Source organism: Carcharhinus amblyrhynchos, chromosome 18 (genome assembly GCF_965287045.1).
Source record: "Carcharhinus amblyrhynchos chromosome 18, sCarAmb.v2.hapA, whole genome shotgun sequence".
Lineage (NCBI taxonomy): Eukaryota > Metazoa > Chordata > Chondrichthyes > Carcharhiniformes > Carcharhinidae > Carcharhinus > Carcharhinus amblyrhynchos.
In genome coordinates this window covers 45,818,010-45,844,659 of record NC_137341.1, presented here as the reverse complement: position 1 = coordinate 45,844,659, position 26,650 = coordinate 45,818,010, and positions in this window count along the sequence as shown.

The following is a 26,650-nucleotide window of genomic DNA, read 5'->3' as shown; positions in this document are numbered from 1 at the left end:
ACATCCTTCTTTTCCTAATGACCAAAAGACAAAATTGCCTGCACACTGATGTGTAACCCTGAGTCACCCAAGTTACCCATGGTACACACTCTGCTTTCAGTCGGCAATTAGGAAGGCAAATGTAATGTTTACATTCAGGTCAAGAAGGCTAGAATACAAGAGCAGGGATGTACACCTGAGGCTGGATAGGGCTCCGGCCAGACCCCATTTGGAGTATTGTGAGCAGTTTTGGGCCCTGTATCTAAGGAAGGATGTGCTGGCCTTGGAAAGGGTCCAGAGGAGGTTCACAAGAATAATCCCTGAAATGAAGAGCTTGTCGTGTAAGGAATGGTTGAGGACTCTGGGTCTGTACTCATTGGAGTTTAGAAGGATGAGGGGAGACCTTATTGAAACTTACAGGATACCGGGTAAAGTGGACTTGGAGAGGATGTCTCCACTAGTAAGAAAAACTGGAACCAGAGGGCACAACCTCAGGCTAAAGAGACGATCCTTTAAAACGGGGATGAGAAGGAATTTCTTCAGCCAGAGAGTGAATCTGTGGAACTCTGCCACAGAAGGTGTGGAGGCCAGGTCATTGAGTGTCTTTAAGACAGAGACAGATAGGTTCTTGATTAATAAGGGGATCAGGGGTCATGGGGAAAAGGCAGGAGAATGGGGATGAGGAAAATATCAGCCATGACTGAATGGCAGAGCAGACGTGATGGGCCGAGGGGCCTAATTCTGCTCCTATGTCTTATGGTATTATGGTCTTATGTCTTCACAACTATTTGTTCTAATGGTGATTCCAAATAAACTTGTTGGACTTTAACCTGGTGAGTGAGATTTCTTATGGTGCCCACCCCAATCCAACACCGGCACCGCCACCTCACTTGTCTTAATGTCAGTCTCTGCACCTGATTGCACACATAACATTTAAAGCATGCGTGCGTCTTAATTGTATCTGTGCGCATTGACATTGGCTGATCACTTTGAGTTGCCCACCCTAGAATCAAAGGTCATCATTTCCTCCTCATAAGTTCATTGAAAACTTGGTTAATCATGCATGTTCAGAGGTATATACTCAGCTGGAATCTTGGACAATTCAACTCTCATGTGACTATTTTCTTGTAGGACTGCTTTGTCTAACTTTAGCTTGTGCAATTCATCGCACTGATGTGGTTGGCAACCACCTTGTGTGTTCAGTTGAATATTGTCTCCATCATCTTTTGACGCTCTCTCTCTGGGATCCGCTGTTTTCCTCTTTCTATTGGCATATTTAGGATTACTAGCCAAAATCTTTAGACTATATCAGCTGAGATGAATGGACATTAGATCCCACCTTGCTGCCACTCTATTGGGCTCTCAGACTGATTTGCCCTCCCAGTATGTGTATTAAGCATGTCGTGTCACTTTTCTCAGATCTGTGAAGGTCATTATGTTACATTATCATAGAATTATAGAATTTCTACAGCTCAGAAAGAGGCCATTCAGCCTGTGGAGCCTGCACTGACCAGTATCCCAACTAGGCCCTATCCCCATAACCACACATAATTATCCTTGTTAGTCCCCCAATACTAAAAGGTAATTGAACATCAACCTAACCTGAATATCTTTGGTGAGAAATGTGTTAAAATAATCTCAGAGGGAATGGAAAGACAACCATAGAACCCTACAGTGCAGACAGAGGACCTTCGAATCTGCACCGACTACAATCCCACCCAGGCCCTACCCCCCTATCCCTACATATTTTACCCACTAATCCCTCTAACCTAAGCACCTCAGGGGCAATCTTAGCTTGGCCAATCAACCTAACCCATGCGTCTTTGGACTGTGGGAGGAAACTGGAGCACCCAGAGGAAACCCACGCAGACACGAGGAGAATGTGCAAACTCCACACAGACAGTGACCCGAGCCGAGAATCAAACCCAGGACCCTGGAGCTATGAAGCAGCAGTGCTAACCACTATGCTACCATGAGGAAGGCAGTATTTGTGCTGAAGTTTGAGGATGAACTGTATGGTAAAAGACTGCACAATAATTGCCTAGAAGCTGAGGCTTGTACCTGTTTTACATGGGTGTTGCATTGCTGCTTTTCCCATTGGGTCCATGAAATAACTCCTCAGAGGGCGATATTCCCTCATCGGTTTCCTTTTATTTACAAACTCAATTCCACTCTTAAGAGTACTTCAGATACAAAGTCAGAATCCGAAATATATATTACCTCAATCAGATTAGCACAGTGGTTAGCACTGCTGCCTCACAGAGCTAGGGACCCAGGTTTGATTCCCAGCTTGGGTGACTGTCTGTGTGGAGTCTGCATGTCCTCCCCGTGTCTGCGTGGGTTTCCTCCAGGTGCTCTGGTTTCCTCCCACAGTCTGAAAGATGTGTTGGTTAGGTGTTAAAATTCTCCCTCAGTGTTTCCGAATAGCCCCTGAATGTGGCGACTCGGAGATTTTCAGTCACTTCATTGCAGCGTTAATGTAAGCCTACTTGAGACACCAATCAATCTTTTATTTTAAAGAAAATCTCAATCAGGGAGCACATACTCCAAGAGGCCCACCTTGTGGGCTTATTTGAGGTTATTACAGTGTACAAATGACGATAGCTGTGCTGTGCCTGCGTGTAAACATCTGGAGGCCAGTGAGAGATGGATAATTTTATTTAAGGTGAAGTGTGGGTCTAACTCATGGGATTTAATGGGATTGGGAGTTATAGATAGATATGGCCTGGTAGGTATGGATATGATCGGCGCAACTTGTGGGCCTGTTAGTGCTGTAGTGTTCTATGTTCTATGTTCTACGTTCTATGTTCTAACTCACCCAGAAAAGTCAAGCCTCACTACTTCCAACTATCAATATTTGCAGCACTTGTGCATGCTGTCAGTGCCTCTGAATACTGCTAGCTATTGCTCCAAAGGTGCCTGGCTCTTTCCAACTGCACACACTGACAATGTAGAAAACTAACCATAATCATAAGATATAGGAGCAGAATTAAGCCATTTGGTCCATCGAGTCTGCTCTGCCATTCAATTGTGACTGATTAGTTTCTCAACTCCATTCACCCACTTGCCTGGAATGAGCTGCCAGAGGCTGTAGTAGAGGCGGGTACAATTTTATCTTTTAAAAAAAATTTTAGACAGTTACATGGGTAAGATGGGTATAGAGGTGTATGGGCCAATTGGGACTAGCTTAGGGGTTTAAAAAAAGGTTGGCATGGGCAAGTTGGGCCAAATGGCCTGTTTCCATGCTGTAAACCTCTATGACTCTATCACTCTATGATTTTTTCTTTCCCATAACCCTTGGTCCCCTTTCTAATCAAGAACTTATCTATCTCTGCCTTAAGTATGCTCAATGACCTGACCTGCACAACCTTCTGTGGCAATGAATTCCACAGATTCACCATCCTCTAGCTGAATAAATTCCTCCTCATTTCTGTTCTAAAGGGTTTACTCTGAGGCTGTGCCCTTCTCTCATCTTCTTTCTGAAGTGATGAGAGACGAGGAACTGTGCAAGACCAAAGAGATTTAGTTGTCCATGTGAACAAATCACAAATTGCCCACATACTGGGAGAGAAAGAAAAACAATCAAAAAGGCTAATGGAAAGTTGTTTTTTATCTTGAGGGAGTTGCAATACCAGGCTGTGCAGAACATGATTCAGTTGTACCTTGCTTCATTTCAGACCACATCTGAAATATTGTGTTCAGTTTTGGGCACACATCTCAGGGGAAATACATTGGATTGGAAAACGTACAGTTCGGGCTCACCAGTGTGATACCGGCGGCACAGTGGTTAGCACTGCTGACTCATAGTGCCAGAGACCTGGGTTCAATCCCAGCCTTTGGTCACTGTCTGTGTGGAGTGTCCTGTATCTACCTGGACAAAGAGAAAGTAAATTCTCAGTCCTAGCACTCCTCATTATATGTATTTACAAGTGAGGCTCCCTGATTGGGAAGTCAATTATTACCACAGTCGGGAGCTCATTCACGTTCCTTTTGCCCAATTCCATCACCCTTCCCTGCCCTGATAGTATAAATCTCTGCAGGCTCTCTTTTCTGTGGGCTCCAGACTCAAAACATTGGCTCTTTTCTTTCCTCACAGTTGCGGTCAGACCTGCTGAGATTCTCCAGCATTTTTCGGTTTTTGTTTCAGCTTTAAGCATCTGCAATAATCTATCCCCATCGACATGCTTATCAGAGCCCTCTGCAGCAGAACGCCCCATCCAGTGAGTTGGCACTTGGGGTATCCATTGCCTGCTGCCCTGCTGGCAGATATGCCCAATGTCTCAGCATGTGCTCCACTAAATTAATTTAGATTTTTAAAAATTAAAAACAGTTCTAATGTGAGATAGTTACCTGGCTCACTTACACTTGCTAGAAGTGACACAGCATGGTGGCACAATGGTTAGCACTGCTGCCTCCCAGTGCCAGGGACCTGGGTTTGATTCCTGGCTCGGGTCACTGTCTGTGTGGAGTTTGCATGTTCTCCCTGTGTCTGCGTGGGTTCCCTCTGGGTGCTCCGGTTTTCTCCCATGCTTCAAAGATGTGCAGGTTAGGTGGATTGCTAAATTGCCCCTTAGTGTCCCAAAGTTAGGAGGATTAGTGGGATAAATATGTGGGGTTATGAGGCAAGCCTGGGTAAGAATAATGGAGTGAATGGCCTCCTTCTGCACTGTAGAGATTCTATGAATTTGCCCACTACTGAAGTAAGAAATAGTCATACACAGGGACCCGTTCTCTGCAAGCAAATGGAACATGTTGCATCTTTTGAATAATCCAGGAGCTTGATGTATCCATTGCCCAATATCTCTTTATGACTTTCCTGAGTGAATTAGACCCACACTTCACCCTAAACAAAATTATCCATTTCCCACTGGCCTCCAGGTGGTTGCACATAGGTTAACGTGCAGGTTCAGTCGGCAGTTAGGAAGGCAAATGCAATGTTAGCATTCATGTCGAGAGGGCTAGAATACAAGAGCAGGGATGTACTTCTGAGGCTGTATAAGGTTTTGGTCACATCCTATTGGAGTATTGTGAGCAGTTTTGGGAAGGATGTGCTGGCCTTGGAAAGGGTCCAGAGCAAGTTCACAAGAATGATCCCTGGAATGACGAGCTTGCTGTATGAATAACGGTTAAGGACTCTGTGTCTGTACTCGTTGGAGTTTAGAAGGATGAGGGGGGATCTTATTGAAGCTTACATGATCCTGTGAGGCCTGGATAGAGTGCACGTGGAGAGGATGTTTCCACTAGTAGGAAAAACTAGAACAACCTCTGGCTAAAGGGACGATCCTTTCAAGCAGAGATGAGGAGGAATTTCTTCAGATTGAGGATAGTGAATCTGTGGAACTCTTTGCCGCAGAAGGCTGTGGAGGCCAGGTCATTGAGTGTCTTTAAGACAAAGATAGATAGGTTCTTGATTAATAAGGGGATTACGGGGAAAAGGCAGGAGAATGGGGATGAGAAAAATAGCAGCCATGATTGAATGGCAGAGCACACTCGATGGGCCGAGTGGCCTAATTCTGCTCCTGTGTCTTATGGTCTTACGCATGTGCAGAGGCCTCCACTAAATTAATTAAGATTTAAGAAAAAAGATAGAGTTGCCACTTGAGATATTTATGTGGCTCACTCGCCAGAAGTGACACGGTTCGGTGGCACAGTGGTTGGCACTGCTGCCTCCCAGCACCAGGGAGTAATGTCTCTGCCAATCAGATTTAGCCTGGCAACCAATCAGCGCTCTTTTCTCTTGCAGTGTCCATTGCTGTGATCCGTTAAAATTCTCGTATTTGTCCTGGTGAGTACAAGATGAAAAGCTTCGACCACTTGCCTCTCTTTTTAGCAGTAACGTGCTGTGTCTGTATTCGAGCTGTTGGGTGTGAAATCGCGTGACGGTCTTCATGACCTTCTCCCCTTTCCACGTGGCTCTGTCGAAATTAGCCCCCTTTATCTGATTTACAGCATAATCTGTCCTGGGTGTGAATTTGGCTGGAAATGACAGATGGTCGGCGAATTGAATTTCCAGCATGTTCTGGCATCCTTTAATAACAGACGATCTCCATTCTTCTGTTCATTAGTCTGTGTAAAATGTTCAATTATTCAGGAATCTGCAAAGGAATCGAATGTCTCAGTGTCCATTATGGTTGGCAGCACATACCTGAAAGTTGCCACCTTGGACAAATAAACATCAGTCTTTTTTCTCTCTGCTCATAAAACAGGAAAGCTGTCAACTCATTTCCAGTTCCGCTTTTCCATCAACAGACCTAACAGAGATCTCCAGACTGGGCTGCATCCCTTGAGAACCAGGAGTGTATAACTTAGCTTGTATGCCCCGGGGCTAACAATTACCATACTTACGCACAACACCAGGCGGTGACATTTGCAGGCTGCTCTCAGCACATCTCCCTCAAACCGAGAGCTTTGCCAAAAGGCAAATGGTCCCAAGTTATCCTCGTAGAAAGAAAAAGGCATGCTGCAGACATTAGCTGAGACCTCGAGATGCAGCTCGATATTTCCACAAGGATTTGATCTGATTTGTTATTAGCGCATGTATTAGTATACAGTGAAAAGCATTGTTTCTTCTACGCCATACAGAAAAAAGCATAGAGAAGGAAAGGAGAGAGTGCAGAATGTAGTGTTACTGTCATAGCTAGGGTGTAGAGAAAGATCAACTTAATATATGAGGTAGGTCCATTCAAAAGTCTGATGGCAGCAGGGAAGAAGCTGTTCTTGAGCCGGTTGATTTGATTGATTGATTATTGTCACACGTACTAGTGTACAGTGAAAAGTATTGCTTCTTGCGTGCTATATAGACACTACATACCATTCATAGAGAAGGCAAGGAGAGAGTGCAGAATGTAGGCCCGATCCTACCATTGCGTTGCGCCCATTTTTGGGCGTGAAAACTTCGGGTGTGAAAGACGCCTGCCTGTATACAGATTCCCACTTTACCAAGGCCCAGAAATGGCCTTGCACCATGCCCAAAATGGTCAATTGAAATGCATTTGCGTGGATTTAAATTGAATTAATGAACCTCTTGCCCATCTATCAGCAATTTTTCCTTTACCATCACGTTCGCATGTCCAGATTCGGTGCGAAACAGATATGTTCGGCAAAGGCCTGTTTCGGGCAACCCAGCTTCTGAGGAGGTAAGTTCCGAGATTCCGGTGGCTCTCTAACTCAGATTGGTGGTGGGGGGGGTGGGAGGGTTGGTGGGGGGGGGAGGGGGGGGTGTGGGGATGTGGGTGAGGGAGGCAGGCCAGATCATTCTCTGGTGGGGAGGGCGGGGGGGGAGGAGGGAGGTCCTATCGTTCTCTGGTGGGTGGGGTAAGGAGGGGGGCCAGATTGTTCTGTGATGAGAGGGGTAAAGGGGGGGGTACAGGAGCGGGGCATCCGCTGCCACTCTGCGGGCAATCGTTTTTTTTCACTGCGCATGCGCGCATCAAAGCTCCGACTGAAGCGGTTCGGTGCAATAAGTCCCACCCACAGCACGATTCAGAGACACAATTTTTCTTTCAGGTTAAGTGCGTATGGGGCACCTGGGAACAGATTTCCAAGTCAGATTTAAATTGTGCCCAGATACAGCGCTTAGAGTCAAAATGGTAAAATCGCCTCTGTAGTGTTACAGCCAATGGTGGGATGTAGAGAAAGATCAACTTAGTGCGAGGTAGGTCCATTCAAAAGCCTGATGGCAGCAGGGAAGAAGCTGATCTTGAGTCGGTTGGTATGTGATCTCAGACCTTTGTATCTTTTTCCCGAAGGAAGAAGGTGGAAGAAAGAATGTCCGGGGTGCGTGGGGTCCTAAATTATGATGGCTGCTTTGCTGAGGCAGCAGGAAGTATAGACTGAGTCAATGGATGGGAGGCTGGTTTGTGTGATGGACTGGACATTACAATGAAACTGGACCAGCCAAACCCCCTGAATGGCCCTCGGGTGAAGTATCAGCTTGGATTATCTGCTCAAACCTCTGCAGTGGGCCTCTTTGGAGAAGCGAGAGTTCTACTGACTGAGCCACAGCTTGGAGGTGAGAACAGCTCAGTCCAATCTGTCAACTGACTGCCCTGAACTTTTGAGAAAAAGCATTTGGTAAGCAGCGTTTTCCGATTATATTTTAACATTGATAAGGATTGCTGGGCGCGCCGGGTCTAAAATATTCATTTTACACATCCTGAGGAAATCATCTGATAGAATTTAAAATTTGCATTCACACAATCATATTCGTGCCACTTGACGATTCCTTACTCAAGCTGTAAGATGGTGCTGGCAAAGTGTTGATTCTACCCTCATAGAACTGGTTCCCTTGGCAGTTCCTTGGCAAGTAAGCTGTGGGCAGCTGCCAATCATCTTGCTGGCAGTGGATAAGTTGGAGAGGGGCATCATTGATTTTCTCTTTGTGAGACACCGCTGGGAATGGTCACTCATCACTGGTGAAGAAGCAAACTGACAAAGTGGAGACGGTTGAAAGCTTCAAGTTTCTAGGTGTCCAGATCGCCAATAACCTGTCCTGGGTTTATAGGAAGGGTGTGGAAGTAGTGGAAGTGGAGATTTACCAGGATGTTGCCTGGTATGGTGGGAAGGTCTTATGAGGAAAGGCTGAGGGACTTGAGGCTGTTTTCGTTAGAGAGAAGAAGTTTAAGAGGTGACTTAATAAAGCCATATAAGATGATTGGAGGGTTAGATAGGGTGGACAGTGTGAACCTTCTTCCTCAGATGGAGATGGCTAGCACGAGGGAACATTGCTTTAAATTGAGGGGTGATAGATATAGGACAGATGTCAGAGGTAGGTTCTTTACTCAGAGAGTAGTAAGAGCGTGGAATGCCCTGCCTGCAACAGTAGTGGATTCGCCACCATTAAGGACATTTAATGGTCATTGGATAAACATATGGATGATATTGGAATAGTGTAGGTTAGATGGGCTTTAGATTGGTTTCACAGGTCGGTGCAACATCGAGGGCTGAAGGGCCTGTACTGCGCTGTAATGTTCTGTGTTCTATGTTCTATGGTCCCTCCATGCTAACACTATAGTCAAGAAAGTCCACCAATGCCTCTACTTTCTCAGGAGGCTCAGGAAATTCAGAATTTCAGCTACGACTCTCACCAACTTCTACAGATGCACTATAGAAAGCGTTCTTTCCGGATATATCACAGCTTGGTATGGCTCCTGTTTCGACCAAGACTGCAAGAAACTACAAGAAACTACGAAGGGTCATGAACATAGCCAAGTCCATCATTCAAACCAGCCTCTCATCCATTGACTCCATCTATGCTTCCCACTGTGTCGCAAAAGCAGCCGGCATAATCAAGGACCCAATGCACCCCGGACACATTCTCTTCCACCTTTCTCCGTTGGGAAAAAGATACAAAAGTTTGAGATCTCGTGCCAACCGACTCAAGACTCCTTCCCTGATACCATTAGACTTTTGAATGGACCTATTTTATATTAAGGTGATCTTTCTCTACACCCTTGCTATGACTGTCACACTACATCCTGCACTGTCTCCTTTCCTTCTCTATGTACAGTATGCTTTGTCTGTATAGCACGCAAGAAACAATACTTTTCACTGTATACTAATACACGTGACAATAATAAATCAAATCAAATTAAAATAATAAAACAAATCGAAATGTTGCAGCACTTTTTTTGAAATTGAACACAGATCCCTGGAGCTGTGAGGCAGCAGTGCTCAGCACTGTGTCACCGTGCCACCTCATTCATCGGAGTTTAGAAGAGTGAGAGGGGATCTCATAGAAACTTATAAAAATTCTAACAGGGTTAGACAGGGTCGATTCAGAAAGAATGTTCCTGATTGGGAGGGGGGGTTGGGGGGATCCAGAACTAGGGGTCATTGTTTGTGAATAAGGGGTAAACCTTGTAGAACAGAGGCAAGGAGAAATTTCTTCACCCAGAGGGTGGTGAATGTGTGGAATTCACTCCCACAGAAAGTAATTGAGGCCAAAACATTGTGTGATTTCAAGAAGAAATTAGATATAGCTCTCGGGACTAAAAGAATCAAGGGATATGGGGGGAAGGGGGGATCAGGATATTGAATTCAATGATCAACCATGATCAAAATGAATGGCAGGGCAGGCTCAAAGTGTTGTATAGAGACAATACTTTTCACTGTGTACTAATACAAGTGACAATAATAAATCAAATCAAAGAATGGCTTGCTCCTGCTTCTATTTTTTTATGTTTCTGTTTCACTCTGAGTCAGTAATGCACATTCAACTTTATCAAAGTATATTTTCCACTGGAGCAGTGGAAGTTTCCTGCATGTGAAACCCAATGGCATGACGACTCTGCTGATTTAAGCCACAGTCAGGAATCCCCTTCATTTCTCTATATCTAAATAATTAGAATGCAGATTTAATCTTTCCTTAATGAACAATCTGCCACCCCCCCCAACTCCTTCCGATCAAATGTAACCTAGTTTTATTAATGTCACAAAACCATCCCTTGTGGAAAGCCAAAGCAAAAATTGCTGAAAACATTTGGTCTGCATGGGACCATGTCACAGTAAAATTAATTCTTAAATGCATGATTAATATTGATATACACTTTATGACCAGCTCCTATCTGGTTAGTTTACTCTGCTATAAATGCTAACAATCCAATGCACACGATTTACACAGAAGATTGTGTTTGTAGCCATCGCTGTTCTGTGCACAGTTATAAAATGTGGCTGCCATCTTTTACCCCATTCTTTTGGCCTGACATCTTTCTTCCAATAAACCATCTTGCCAATCGTATGGAAGGGATGGTATGTAGTTGAGTCTTCATTCCGTCATCTGTATGCTTGTTGATGGTTACATTGGCTGTTCTTAGAATAGAATCATAGAACCCAACAGTGCAGGAGGAGGTCATTCGGCCCATCGAGTCTGCACTGGCCACAATCCCACCCTGGCCCTATCCCCACAATCCCATGCATTTACCCTAAGCTAGTCCTCCTGACACCAAGGGACAATTTAGCATGGCCAATCCACCTAACCCACACATCTTTGCTCTGTGGGAGGAAATTGGAGCACCCAGGCAAAACCCACATAAACAGGGGAGAAAGTGCAAACTCCATGCCGACAGTGACCCAAGCTGCTGGGATTTGGGCCACACCTGTATTAACGTACAGTGAAAAGTATTGTTTCTTGTGCACTATACAGACAAAACATGCCATTCGTAGACAAGGAAGTGAGAGGGTGCAGAATATAGTGTTACATTCATAGCTAGGATGTAGAGAAATGCAAGGTGAGTCCATTCAAAAGTCTGAGAGCAACAGGGAAGAAGCTGTTCTTGAGTCGATTGGTACATGACCTCAAACTTCTGTATCTTTTTCCCGATGGAAGAAAATGGAAGAGAGAACGTCCGGGGTACATGAGGTCCTTAATTATGCTGGCTGCTTTGCTGAGGCAATGGGAAATGTAGACAGAGTCAATGGATGGGAGGCTGGTTTGCATGATGGATTGGGCTACTTTCATGATCTATAGTAGTTCCTTGCAGTGTGGGCAGAGCAGGAGCCATACCAAACTGTAATACAACCAGAAGGTTTGGTCTCTTTACTTGAGAAAGGATATACTGACACTGGAGGGGGTGCAGAGGAGATTCACTAGGTTGATTCTGGATTTGAGAGGGTTGGCTTATGAAAAGAGACTGAGTAGACTGGGGCTATACTCATTGGAATTGAGGGGAGATCTTATAGAAACATATAAGATTATGGCGGGAATAGATAAGATAGATGCAGGGAAGTTGTTTCTACTGACAGGTGAAACTAGAACTAGGGGGTATGGCCTCAAAATACAGGAAACAGATTTAGAACAGAGTAGAGGAGGAAATTCTTCACCCAAAGGTTTGTGAATCTGTGGAATTCCCTGCCCAGTGAAACAGTTGAGGCTACCTCATTGAATGTTTTTAAAGTAAGGATAGATAAATGTTTGAACAGTAAAGGAATTAAGGATTATAATGAGTGGGTGGGTAAGTGGAGCTGAGTCCACGAAAAGATCAGCCATGATCTTATTGAGTGGCGGATCAGGCTCGAGGGGCCAGATGGCCTACTCCTGCTCCTAGTTCTTGTGTTCTTAGGTAGCACTTTCCAAACCCATGGTTGTTACCATCTAGAAGGACAAAGGCAGTAGATGTCTGGGAACACCACCACCTGGAAATGCCCCTCAAAGCCACAGGCTATCCCAACTTCACCATCACTGGTTCAAAATCCTGTGCACACAGGATGGACCAAATCATAGAATCCTCACAGGGCAGAGCGAGGCCATTTGGCCCACTGAATCTGCAATGACTATCTGACAGAGCATCTTACCCAGGCTTTATCCCCATAACCCTACATATTTACCCTGTTAACCCCCCTAATCTAAACATCTTGAGACACTAAGGGGCAATTTAGCATGGCCAATCCTCCTAACCTGCACATCTTTGGATTGTTGGAGGAAACCGGAGCACTCAAGGAAACCCAGACAGACGTGGGGCGAACATGTAAACTCCACACGGTCATCCAAGGCTGGAATCGGACCCGGGTCCCTGGCGTTGTGAGACAGCAATGCTAACTACAGTGCCACCCACAACAATTCTGCGATGCAGTTTGTTTTAGAGCAACGTAGCATGGAAACAGACCCTTAAGCCTAACCAATCCATACTGCCCATGGTGTCCTCCCAGCTAGTCCCAATTTTTAACTGTTGTTATTTCATCTGCTTCAACGATTTTCTCTGGCAACCCATTCCTGGAACACCCTCCCTATCAGCGCTGTGGGTGTACCTACACCACATGGACTGCTGCAATATAAAATGGCAGCTCACCACTGCCAACTCAAGGGCAGTTAGGGATGGGCAATAAACGCTGACCAAGCCGGCAATGCATTTCCTTTCAACTTAAAGATTTAAACTCAACAGTAGAAATTGAATATGTTTATGGTGTAGTGTTAGTGTGAAATTGCAAATAAATGGCTAAAGTCCAGGATTTGCACTCAGTAATTTGAACGCCAGCAGTAAAGGAGTTCTCTCCAGTCTCCTGGCAAATGTTTATCCCCAACATCACGAAGACAGATTATCTACTCATTATCACATTGCAGTTAGTGGGAGCTTGCTGTGTGAAGGTTGGCTGCCACATTTCCGACATTGGAACAGCGGCTATGCTTCATAAGTACTATATTGGCTGTAAAGCTGCCCGGGACACCCTGAAGTCATGAAAGTTGTTGGATAAATAATAATCTTTCCAAATTAAGCAGTTACCATTGTTACTTAAGTACCAGCAACACACTCTGAATCCAGGCTTAGAAAGGAAAAGAAGGACTGATATTTTCCCATTAAAGCGTGTGCCTTTTTAATTATTCAGCAAAATGAAATTCTTAATCATTAAATGTAAGGTGCTAAATAATTCAGATTTAAAAAAAAATACACGGGCGTCGCCTGAGTGAAGTCCTGAACTCTCTCCATTTTCAAACTTGCAACCCCCAGGCTCATCCACTGAAAATTGGGTAGCCCGGTGGCACAGTGGTTAGCACTGCTGCCACTCAGCAGGTTCGATTCCTGGCTTGGGTCACTGCCTGTGTGGAGTCTGCATGTTCTCCCCGTGTCTGTGAGGGTTGCCTCCGAGCGTTCTGGTTTCCTCCCACAGTCCAAAAGATGTGCTGGTTTGATGCATTGGCCATGCTAAATTCTCCCTCAATGTACCCAAACAGATGCCAGAGTGTGGCAACTAGGGCATTTTCACAGTAACTTTATTGTAGAATTAATGTAAGCCCATGTGTGACTCTAATAAATAAGCTTTAAACTCTCATATTTGTGAAGGCCCCAGATAAACTGAACCCCTTTAGCCTTAGAGGTTCCAAGTATCACCTTGAATAAATTGTCCTGAAGATGGTGTTATGCCTTAATTTCATCATTATGAATCAGCTAAGTAGTCTATCAGAGCACATTGGGATATGAAGTGAAGTTCGTGGCGTGCATAGCATTATGTCTCGGCTCTTTATCATTCCAAATTTCAGCTACGACGGCGTTTTTCACTTTGGCCCAGTTGGTTCAAATACTGCAATGTCATTTCAAAGTCATCATGGAGAGGCCTGAACGATAATGTGGTCCAGCCTGGATTGCACACAGGGCCTTATCCTGCTTGTCACTGTCTGTAAGCCTTCAGATTTGGATTTCCTTTGAAGTTAACCTGACATCTGGGAGCCAGATGATACCTGACTGAATTTCACCAGAGGGGGAGAGTAACGGTGTAGTGGTACTGTCGCTTGGGCTAGCAACCCAGAGATCCAGGGTAATGTCAAAGAACAAAGAAAATTACAACACAGGAACAGGCCCTTCGGCCCTCCAAGCCTGTACCGACCATGCTGCCTGACTTAACTAATACGCCTTACGCTTCAGGGGACCATATCCCTCTATTTCCATCTCATTCATGTACTTGTCAACATTCATGTACTTGGACTATGAAGAGAGACTAAATAGGCTGGGTCTGTACTCATTGGAGTTTAGAAAGATGAGGGGGGATCTTATAGAGACGTATAAGATAATGAAAGGGACGGATAGGGTAGAGGTAGAGAGTTTCTTCCCACTTAGAAAGGATAGCAGGTCTAGAGGGCACAGCCTCAAGATAAGCGGGGGGAGCAGTTTAGATCGGAGTTGAGTTCTTCACTCAAAGGGTGGTGAATCTCTGGAATTCTCTGCCCATTGAAGTGGTGGAGGCTACCTCGCTAAATATATTTAAGTCACGGGTAGATAGGTTTTTGATAGACAGGGGAATTAAGGGTTATGGGGAGAAAGCGGGAAAGTGGAACTGAGCCACTTCAGATCAGCCATGATCTTACTGAATGGTGGGGCAGGCTCGAAGGGCTAGATGGCCTACTCCTGCTCCTATTTCTTATGTTCTTATGTCAAGACGCCCCTTGAAAGTCACTACCATAATGCTTCCACTACCTCCCCCAGCAATGAGTTCCAGACACCCACCATTCTCTGTGTAAAAGATCTGCCTCATACATCTCTCTTCAAACTTACCCCTCACACCTTAAACCTGTGCCCCTGAGTAATTGACTCTTCCGCCCTGGGAAAAAGCTTCTGACTATCCACTCTGTCCATGCATCTCATAATCTTGTAGACTTCTATCAGGTCTCCCCTCAACCTCTGTCACTCAAATGAGAACAAACCAAGTTTCTCCAACCTCCCACAGTCCAAAGATGTGCAGGATAGGCTGATTGGCCATGCTAAATTCCCCCTATTGTCAGGGAGATTAGCAAGGTAAATATGTGGGGTTACGGGAAAGGGGCCTGGGTGGGATTGTGGTCGGTGCAGACTTGATGGGCCAAATGGCCTCCTTCTGCACTGCAGGGATTGTACAACCCGCACATCTTTGCTCTGTGGGAGGAAACCAGAGCACTTGGAGAAAATCCACGCAGACATGGGGAGAACATGCAAACTCCTCACAGTCACCCGGGACTGGAATTGAACCCGGGTCCCTGACGCTGTAAGGCAGCAGTGCTAACCACTGTGCCACCTTGTCCCCCCATCCTGAACATATCGCTCCCAATTTTAGTTTTACAACATTTATCACACCTCGCTTCGATGAAAATGCCAACCCTAGGCTTCCTCCTTGGTGGAGAATGATTGTAATTAGTTATGATTGGGTGAATAACACTTTCCGATCTGTTATCCCAATATCATTGAATGGGAGAGCCCAGCAGAAGGCCATTTGGTCCATCATGCCTGGACTAGATCTCAGGGCATGCTATCCAATCAGTCCAATTCCCGTACGCTTTTCCGAAGCCTGGTAATTATACCTCTATCTTATACTTCTCCAAATCCCTCGGGAAGCTATTACTGAATCTGCTTCAACTGCAAGTTTCAGGAAATGTTTTGTCAAGATTTTCTTTCGAGCAGTGAATGCCTTCTCAAACAATTTGCAGAGCTTTGTCTGACATGAATATTGTATCATTTCATTACTGATTCTGTTCAACGTTTCAGTCCATTTATTCTGATGAGAATTAATGGAATAATGGAATGCACTCAAATTTCTGGATTAATTATCCGACTTTGTCAGATCCGCTCAAATTATACCAAAACATGCCAAATTATACCAAAACAGTCGAGAACTGATCCTCTGCTGTGCAGGATGCCTTGGCACTAACAATAAATTGTTTGAAATGTAAAGCATAGAGGAAATACCAATCACCACCCACAAGTGGTCACCGTGGGCAGCATGGTGGCGCAGTGGTTGGCACTGCTGCCTCATAGCACCCAGGGACCCGGTTTTGATTCCTGGCTTGGGTCACTGTCTGTGCGAAGTCTGTATGTTCTCCCCGTATCTGCATAGGTTTTCTCTGGAGGGGGGAGGGGGGGCGTCCAGTTATCTCCCACAGTCTGAAAGACATACTGGTTAGGTGCATTAACCATGCTAAATTTTCCCTCAATGTACCTGAACAGACACCGGAGTGTGGCGACTAGGGGATTTTCACAGTAACTTCACTGCAGGGTTACTGTAAACTTACTTGTGACAATAATAAATAAACACTGACTTTATATCCTTATAAATTGGTTATTTAAACCTGGGCAAAGGAGATGTCGGAGTGTGACCACTGGATTTTCACAGTAACTTCATTGCAGTGTTAGTGTAAGCCTACTTGCAACAATAATAAATAAACTTAAAATTTAATGCCCTTTTTGGGAGGAAATCTGCTGTCCTTATTTGGTCTGGCTTATGTGTGACTCCAGAGGTACAGCAATGTACTCTCAACTGCCCTCTGAACAAGGGCAGTTAGGGATGGGCAATAAATATTGGCCAGCCAGAGGTGCCCATATCGGCGTAGTGGCACAGTTGTTGGCACTGTTGCCTCAGAGTGAGGGACCTGGGTTCGATTCCCGGCTTTTGTCACTATCTGTGGGGAGTTTGCACATTCTTCCTGTGTCTGCGTGGGTTTCCTCTGGGTGCTCCAGTTTCCCCCCACAGCCTGAAAGATGTGCGGGTTAGAAGCATTGGCTGTGCTAAATTGCCCCCATAGTGTCAGGGGTTCTAGCTAGGGAAAATGTATGGGGTTCTGGGGATAGGGTGGGATTATGGTTGGTGCAGACTCGATGGGCCAAATGGCCCCCTTCTGCATTGTAGGATTCTATGATTCTATGTCCCACAAGTGAACAAATCAAAAAGTTCTTCATTCAGAAAAGGTAGTATCAAACTCCTTCAAACCTTTTCCAGTCATCTTCCATTAGTAGGATTTGCTACGGGTAGCCCCATATCCTTTGATATTTGTTACACTTGACTACATTCTTTCAAACACCTTCATGTCTACATTCTGTTCCCTATTGTTAATTGGTGTCATCTTATCAAAACTTATTAATTCTTGACATTTCAAACACAAATGTTGCATCTCTGACGCTATGTCTTTGCTCAATTTGATCTGGGAAAACATATTTACTGTTCAGTGCTGTGGTTCAGCAAGTTTAAACAAAAGCAGTGCTTTTCCCCATTGACATTAAAGTTAAAACTTATTTATGAGTCACAAGTAGGCTTACCTTAATACTGCAATGAAGTCACTGTGAAAATTCCCTAGCCACCACGCTCAGGTACACGGATGGAGAATTTAGCATGGCCAATGCACCTAACCAGCACGTCTTTCGGACTATGGGAGGGAACTGGAGCACCCAGAGGAAACAGGAGTACGTGCAAACTACACACAGACAGTGACCCAAGCCGGGAATTGAACCCGGGTCCTTGGTGCTGTGAGGCAGCAGTGCTAACCACCGTGCCACCGTATGTCCTCAGCCTCTTAGCTAAAACCTTCACAGGGAGTTCATTCTTTTGTCGGCATATTGTATTACAAGCTGGATGCGCCCTGATGAAATGTTCTGTGATGCTTTCTAATGGTGCACAGCTGCCAATGCCAACCTTTTGCGCAGAAGGTTAGATTTAACTAATCAGTTTATAAAGATATAAAGTCGGTGTTTATTCATTAGTGTCACAAATAGGCTTACATTAATATTACAATGAAGTTGCTGTGAAAATCCTATAGTAGCCACATTCCAGCGCTTACTCGGGTACACCGAGGGAGAATTTAGCACAGCCCATGCACCTAACCAACACGTCTTTTGGACTGGTGAGAGGAAACCGGAGCACTGAGAGGAAACCCATGCAGACATGAGGAGAACATGCAGACTCCGCACAGACAGTGACCGACCCTGGGAATCAAACCTGGGTCCCTGGCACTGTGAGGCTGCAATGCTAACCACTGTGTCACCACGCCGTCCAGTGTATAAGAACATAAATAGGTAGCAGGGCCCCATCGAGTCTGCTCTGTCATTTGATGGCACGGCTGATTTAATTCCATGTTCTCATGTAATCCCCTTATCCCTTGGTTCCCAACAATATCAGTGCTTCAGAGACAAGTCCTGGTTCTTAACATCTTCATACAATGGGCTTTTGTGGTAGAGTTAATCCAGGTAGAGTATTTAATTACTGCATCTTCTCTTTTCAGTTAATAATCACTTTATAGAGTACTACATCGCTGATGGGATAAGAAATAATTAAAGCCCGCTTGATCTCTGAGGGTTATGAAAATGAGCAATATAGAAGATCAGGAATGTGCACTGTTTAGTAAATCATGCTACCTCTGCCCAGCTCACTTTTCCGAAAGATGACTTGGAATTTAATCGTTTGTGGACACTAATTAAGTGCTAAATTATTGTTAGCTTTGTGTTGACTGCTCTTTATTTTTTCTCTTCTGTAATAACTTGAGGAGACTCGATGTGGCAACAATTAACTAAAAGGGTTTATTAAAATAAGTACCATCTATGCAAAAGGCTCAACGGCACCACTATTACAGGCCAACTTCTAACAACGTCTTAACTCCAACTGAAGATTTAAGAGATTTTTTTAATGCCATGATCTCTGCAGCTCCCACAGTCAATATTTATCAGCTCATGGCTTTAGCTGATGTCATCATGTTGCTGGACTGTCTACAATTAATCTTTTTATTGTTCTTTAATTAGTTTAAATGGTGTTGTTTCTGTTTATTCTGGGATTATGATCCTGCATTGTCCAGAGGATGGTCATGTGTTTTTGGACATGTTCTTTCCCAGTGAGTTTATTATTTCATTTTCAATTTGGAATTGCAGCTTTACATTTTAGTTTTAGAAGGGACAGCAAGTTAAAAAGAAGTGTTTTCCTTCTTCCCTGTTTCTGAAATTCTGTTGGTTATCTGGATTTTGTTTTCCTGAAGGGTGAAAATTTGCTGTTGTTGGGAGCTGGACCAGAGCCTCTCTGGTGTTTTGGGAAGCTGCCTTGTCTTCAAACTATTCTGACTCTCAAGAGCATTTGACTGCAGAATTCAACTAATGGCCTCGACCCCAGTATCACGTGGGAGGTAGACTTTACTATATTGAACCTGTTTAAACTTGATTGTGGCAAAGATTTTAATTTGATTGGACCACATTAGATACTTTGTTATGGGTTATATATTATAGTGGTTATTTTGTTTTGCATTTATAATTGATAAAGTTTCTTGCTAATTTCCTTACTATATATGTTGACTATATTCTTAAATAAATTTTGTTTGATAAAAGCTCCCTAGTGGGTCACTTGAATCATACCTGAAATGAAACATCTCATGCTTATCCTAGACAAATTCAAGGTGCAGAACTTATGATCCAGGCAGGCTCTAGAGTTTCTGACCTGAACTGCAACATCTAGGGGCTCGTCTGGGATTAAAATCTATATTTCTTGATTGATTGATTTGAGATTATTCAAAGAGAGTAAGTGGTGAGCATATTGCTGTTTTCTTTTCAGGTACTGTATTCAGATTTAAATAGGGAGTGCCTTGTTGAATAATGGCTGTTTCAGAAGTTAAGAAGTTCCTGGGAGTGGAGGAGGTCACACAAGGTGATTTACAAAAGTGACTAAAACAAAACTTTTGGAATTGGCAAAAACATTGCAGTTGACATTGCCTGAAACCATAAGAAAAGGGGAGACAATTATGGTGATAGCACAGTATTTAAACTCAGTCAGAATCATTGGAAATGGCTAGAATTGAATTACAAATGAAACTGCTTGAACATGAAAAAGAATTAAAGGAGTTTGAATTTGACATAAAGGAAAGAGAGGGAGTAGCAAGAGAAAAGGAAAGGCTAGCCCTAGCAGAACACAAAGCAAAAGAAAGGGAGGCCATTGCTGCAGAAAAAGCCAGAGAAAGGGAGGAACAAAAAGCAAAAGAAATCGGACTGCTTGAATTGCAGACAAGGAAAAAAGATAAGGAGAGAGAAATAGAACTTGAGAACCTGGAAAGACAATTTGAGCATGAAATGTTCGAAGTGTAAATGCTTAAAACTGCAAGATTAGCAGCAGAAATGGCAGATGATTATGAATTAGCTCATAAATCAAAGTTTGGTTTCCGACATCAGTTTCAGCCTGTGAGGAATAGGAAGAAGGGGAAAGAAAAATACTTGCATGAAAGAACAAAGGACAGGATCACAGAGTTCTACAACACAGACAAAAAAAGCCTTCCAGTGCATTTTCTCTGTACTGGTCATAGAAACATAGAAAACAGAAGCAAGAAGACACCATTCGGCCCTTCGAGCCTACTCCGCCATTCATTATGATCATGGCTGATCATCCAACTCAATAGCATGATCCTGCCTCAACGCCACCACCCCTCCAGTATCATTTGATTGCCTTCACATCAAGTGCTACATCTTATTGCTTCTTGAAAACACTGAGGGTGGGATTTTCCAGACACGCTCACCCCAAAGGTGGAAAACCCTGTCTGAGGTCAAAGGATGATCCACCCCCCCACCCCCCCCCCTCACCCTGTACGATTCCTATGACGGCGGGACAGGAAACTTCCCCCCACAATGTTATGGCCTTAACTCCTTTCTGTGGCAGTGAATTCCACAGGGTAACCACCCTCTGGGTGAAAAAACTTCTCCTCATCTCTGTCCGAAGCAATCTACCTGTATCCTCAGACTGTGATGCCTGGTTCTGGATACTTCCATTATCAGGAACATACTTCTTGCAGGCACCTATCTATTCTAATCCCATTTTCCAGCACTTGTATGCTATGGTGTTTCAAGTGCTCATCTAAATGCTTCTTAAATGTCTTGAGGGCTCCCATCTTTACCATCCTTGCAGGCAGAGAGTCCCAGATCCTCACCAGCCTTTTGTGTGAAAAAGAGTTTCCTCAAATCCCCTCTAAATCTTCTGCCCCTTACGTTTAACCTATGCCCTCTGGTTATTGACCCGTCTACTGAGGGGAAGGCTTGTTTCCTGTCCCTCATAATTTTGTGCTCCTTGATCAAGTCCCCTCTCAGCCCTCTCTGCTCTAAAGGAAAACTAACTGCCTCATGTTTCCCAATAATAAAGCACTTCGAAAGGTGCACAGTGGAACAATGGTTAGCGTTGCTTCCTCACAGCACCAGAGACCCGAGTTTGATTCCTGGTCACACTCTGAGCGGAGTCTGCACGTTCTCCCAGCATCTGTTTGGGTTTCCTCTGAGTGCTCTGGTTTCCTCCCACAGTCCAAAGATATTTATTAGGTGAATTGGCCATGCTAAATTCTCCCTCAGTGTACCCGTACAGGTGTCAGAGTGTGGCAACTAGGGGATTTTCACAGTAACTTCATTGCAGTGTTAATGTAAGCCTACTTGTTACCAATAAATCAAAACTTTACTCCTATTTTGTCAAAGTGACCAGCTTTGACAAAGGGTTGTCTGGATTCGAAACACCAGCTCTTCTCACTCCTTACAGATGCTGCCAGACCTGCTGAGATTTTCCAGCATTTTCTTCAGATTCCAGCATCCGCAGTAATTTGCTTTAAAACTTTACTTTTACTTCAGATTTCTCTTTGAGATGTCGGTAACGAGAGCGGCAGGATAAATGTGACTTTCTCTTTCTCCCTTCAACCTGTGAGATGAATGCTGTATCTCAAAATAGCTGCCTTTCCATTTTTGGAACTCAAATTTGGATAGTGGGACAGTGCTCTGAATATCTAATTATAGACAGAAGGAACTGCAGTGTTGTGTTTCCATCACACAATGGCCAGCAGTAATTCAGACTCTGATCCAACTTACAGCAGATGTATTGTGATGGGCTTAATGGAGGCAATTAGGCCATTTATAATGAGCCAAACTGTGGCTGTCAACCCTTCCTAATCCTGAGGACAGCGGTAGAATCCTGATTGTTATCCTGAGGACCTGTATAAGGCCTGCCTGCTACTAGAAGCAAAGGAGATAGGAGCAGGAGGAGGCCACTCAGCCCTTCGAGTCTGTTCCATCAATCATGGCTGATCTTCCAACTCAGCAACCTAATCCTGCTTTTTCCCCATAACCTTTGATCCCATTTGCCCCAAGTGCTACATCCAGCTGCCTCTTGAATCCATTCAATGTTTTGGCATCAACTATTTCCTGTGCTAATGAATTCTATAGGCTCACCACTCTTTGGGTGAAGAAATGTCTCCTCACCTCCGTCCTAAATGGCCTACCCGGAATCCTCAGACTGTGACCCCTGGTTCTAGACTCTCCCACTATCAGGAACATCCCCCTGCATCGACCCTGTTTAGTCCTGTTAGAATTGTATAAGTCTCTATGAAATCCCCTCTCATTCATCTGAACTCCAGCAAAAACAATCCTACCCTGGTCAATCTTCCACCCAGTGGTGAAATTTATTTGTCTTGCTAAAACATATTCCTTAAATACAGGTGTTCAGATTAGAGGCTATCCTGGGACTTTCACACTACTTAGTACTGATTTATTACTGTCACATGCATTGGGATACAGTGAAAAGTATTGTCCCTTGCACGCTGTGCAGACAAAGCGTACATAAGGGGGAAGGAAAGGAGAGGGTGCACAGTGTAATGTTAGCGTCATAATTAGGCTGAAGAGAAAGATCAGCTTAATACTGTCTGTGTTGAGTGGGGCAGTATGGTGGCACAGCGGTTAGCACTGCTGGCTCACAATGCCAGGGACCCGAGTTCACGTCCAACCTCGGGTCACTGTCTGTGTGGAGTCTGAATGTCCCCCCCATGGATCTCATCCAAGTGCTCCAGTTTCCTCCCACAGTCCAAACATGCTCGGGTTAGGTGAATTGGCCATGCTAAATCACCCTTAATGTCAGCAGGGTAAATATGTGGGCTTACGGGGATAGGACCTGGCTGGGATTGTGTTGGTGCAGGCTCGATGAGCCAAATGGTCTCTTTCTACATTGTAGCGATTCTATGATTCTATATGTTCGGTTCATTCAAAAGGCTGATGGCAGCAGGGACAGAGGACCCGTTGAAACGAGATACCTTCCCCGTTCCTTTTCACAACTTACCCAGTTAGAAAAGTAATTGGCTGGTTGCTTTTTCCATTAGGGGCCCAGCAATTTCATCTCTTGCCTTCTCTGCCTTCCCCAGACCAATGTATTACGAATATGGAAGAAAAGGGAGACCCTTAAGCGGCCTTTAATTGGCAACTTAAGGGCCTCAATAGGCCTAAGGTGGGGGGAGGGGGGGGTACAGATTGGCTTGATGCCATTGTGCCATGGGGGGGCAGTTCAGGGTGCCTGGGAAGATGGTGGGGTGACCACTTACGTGCTTCCTGCCTTCACATACATTGATGGGAGGGAGGGGGTAATAAAATGTCTCACCTCCTCCCCCCCATACCACCAACAATGCCGCCTTCCCCCACAAGCCTTGGCACACTCAGTGGGCAGCTAGTCCTGTAGTTAATCAGGAAAGGAATTCTGGACATTGTGAGGGAAATGGACCTGGCCACCACACTGAGATTGTTCACCTGCCAGCGATGATTCTGGATGCAACCCGAATTTCAGCCTCAGAAACACGCAGCTGCCAAGAAAAAAATGTTCCGAGACGCAATTTGGATTAAAAAACATAAATGCTGCTCTTCTGAATAGAAATAGAAGATGGTTTTTTAAAGACTTTTGTCAATATAATTGGAACAATTCTCATCCTCTTCTTTTGATAAAGAAAGGCATCGGTATCTATTGCTGGCTGCTAATCTCGGGTAGGATGTTTTTATTCACACTTCATTGCTCTTAATTGAAAATATGCCGAGCTCTTTTGAAAATGTAAAGTGGTACATTGACCAGCTCTTCATTGCACTGCCAAAGGTCCTTCCTATTATCAGAATGAAATGATTTGTCATGTTTCTGTGCAACAGCCAAAACTTTCTATTTATTCATTCATGGGACATGGGTATTGCTGCTGGGCCAGCATTTATTGCCCATCCCTACTTGCCCTTGACACTGAGTGACCTCCAAGGCCATTTCAGAGGGCAGTTGAGAGTCAACCGCATTGCTGTGGCTCTGGAGCCACATGTAAGCCAGACCGGGTAAGGACGGCAGATTTCCTTCCCTGGTATGGTGGCCCAGTGCTTAATACTGCTACTTCACAGCGCTAGGGACCCAGGTTCAATTGCTGGCTTGGGTCACTGTCTGTGTGGAGTTTATGCATTCTCCCTGTGTCTGCGTAGGTCCCCTCCGGGTGCTCTAGTTTCCTCCCACAGTCCAAAGATATACAGGTTAGTTAAATTGGCCATGCTAAACTGACCCTAGTGTCAGGGGACTAGCAGGGTGAATCTGTTGGGTTATGGGACTAGGACCTGGCTGGTGTTGTGGTCAGTGCAATGATCTCCTTCTGCAGTGTAGGGATTCTATAATTCTAAAGGACAAAACCACATTGGTTTTTATGATAATTGACAATTGTCATCAGTAGACTCTTATTTCCAGATTTTTTTTAAATTGAATTCAAATTCCATCATCTGGCTGTGGCGGGATTTGAACCCATGTCCCCAAAACATTAGTTGAATTTCTGGGTTAATTGTCCTGCAATAAAACCACATGGCCAAAGCCATCACTTAAAATGCCACTCACTTTCATTTTGGGCCACACCTCTACACTGAACAGTTTGGTCTATGTTTAGGGTGTTGGAACAACTCCTGTTGGATCTACTCATGGTCTTGCTAACTCTGACTGGTCAGATAGCTGGAGCTTTCATTACATGATCACCTGCCTCTAAACTGTGACCCCCTTCCTCCCCACCTCAGTTCTCCTGTCACTGGTGGTCAGCTCTTGTTCCAAAGCCATTTGGAAAGCAGAGAGGCATTTTGTTGGCCGGCTGGATGGTAGATGACTACAAGACAAACCACTTTTTTCTCCCAATCCCCTGTGTTTTTTACAGTTAAGCAATTAAAATGGTTGAAAAGAAAATGGAAGGAATCAGACAATCTTTTGCAAAGCTTGTACAATTATTCTCTGGTTGTCTCCTGTAAATGTGACTAATCACCCAAGTTTAAAAATCACACCAGCTGCTATGAAAATAAAAGTCTTCTTCTAAGAGGCTTCGTAGATAGGCAACAAGGACATTAGTATGGGCAAAGCTCATTGAATCAGACATCTGCAAATAGAAAGGAGCGATCCACAGACGCAGGAGTGAGCTGGGCTATGATAACTTGTTTAAAAAATGTATTAAGTCTCCATGTTGATTGGTTATTATAATGAAAGAAGTGTAAAGTGATTGTGATTGGTAGATGCTAATTACTTGTAATTGAATTTGAAACTATAACTGCTTTTGCATTTCAGAATACTGCACTCTGGCGAGCTACAGGATACAAGCTGAGGCTTTCCAGCGTCCTTGCTATAGCTTGAAGTTAAAACAGATGTTTAAGAGAACCCTGTGACTTTGTCTGGTTACTTGACGGGGAAAGTTGTGATCAATTAAAAAGCTGACATCGAAGCCTGCTACAACTCCAAACATCAAAAGTAAGGATGCTGCCATCTGCTGCTTCATTCACCAATAGACCTGATGTTGGGCTGTTTCTTCCATCTTTGTGCTGCCTCGATCCCTCTTGTGAAACAGTTTCCAACTTTTTCACATCCAACACCCAAAAATTTGAACTGACATTGCAAAATGGCAGGCGTTGGGTCATCAATCAGTTCACAAGCGTGTTAATTAGTCATTTTAAATGAAGTCTTTTTTTAGCTATCATTGACACCAGGAGACTGTTTTTCGCATTTTTAAAGTGCTGGGGTTTTAAATAACTTCACATTATGGCAGTTATACAGACCTTATCTACCCTTGAAGATCCTGTACAGCTACTTCATAAAACTGTGACTCCTACACTGGGAGTGTAGGACTTGCAACTACACTTGCAATTGCCATAATGGGGACTGTTTGAACTGAGCACAAAGCACTAATGTCCATGTTGAGTTTGGGTTTAACTCATGTGTGAATAATACCCCATCCATGTTCCCTTACTACTAAACACATGGATCCGTTGGAAATGGGGGCCAGAGCTTCTGCATCAGGGTCTTGTTCGCCCGTTTGGAAACTCCATGGGATCTATGTGATTCCTCAAATATCTGGGTCTGAATGAATGATACAGTGGCTTTTGGCTTCTATCCAAGACCTCAAGAAATTGCAAAGGGTCATAATGAAGCCCAGTCCATCACGCAAACCAGCCTCCCACCAGTTGACACTATCTACACTTCCCGTTGCCTTGGTAAAGCAGCCAGCACAATTAAGGACCTCACCCACCCCGGACATTCTCTCTTCTATCTTCTTCCATTGGGTTAAAGATACAAAAGTCTGACGTCACGTACCAACCAACTCAAGAACAGCTTCTTCCCTGCTGCCATCTGACTTTTGAATGGACCTACCTCTCATTATGTTGATCTTTCTCTGCACCCTACCTACGCCTGTAACACTACA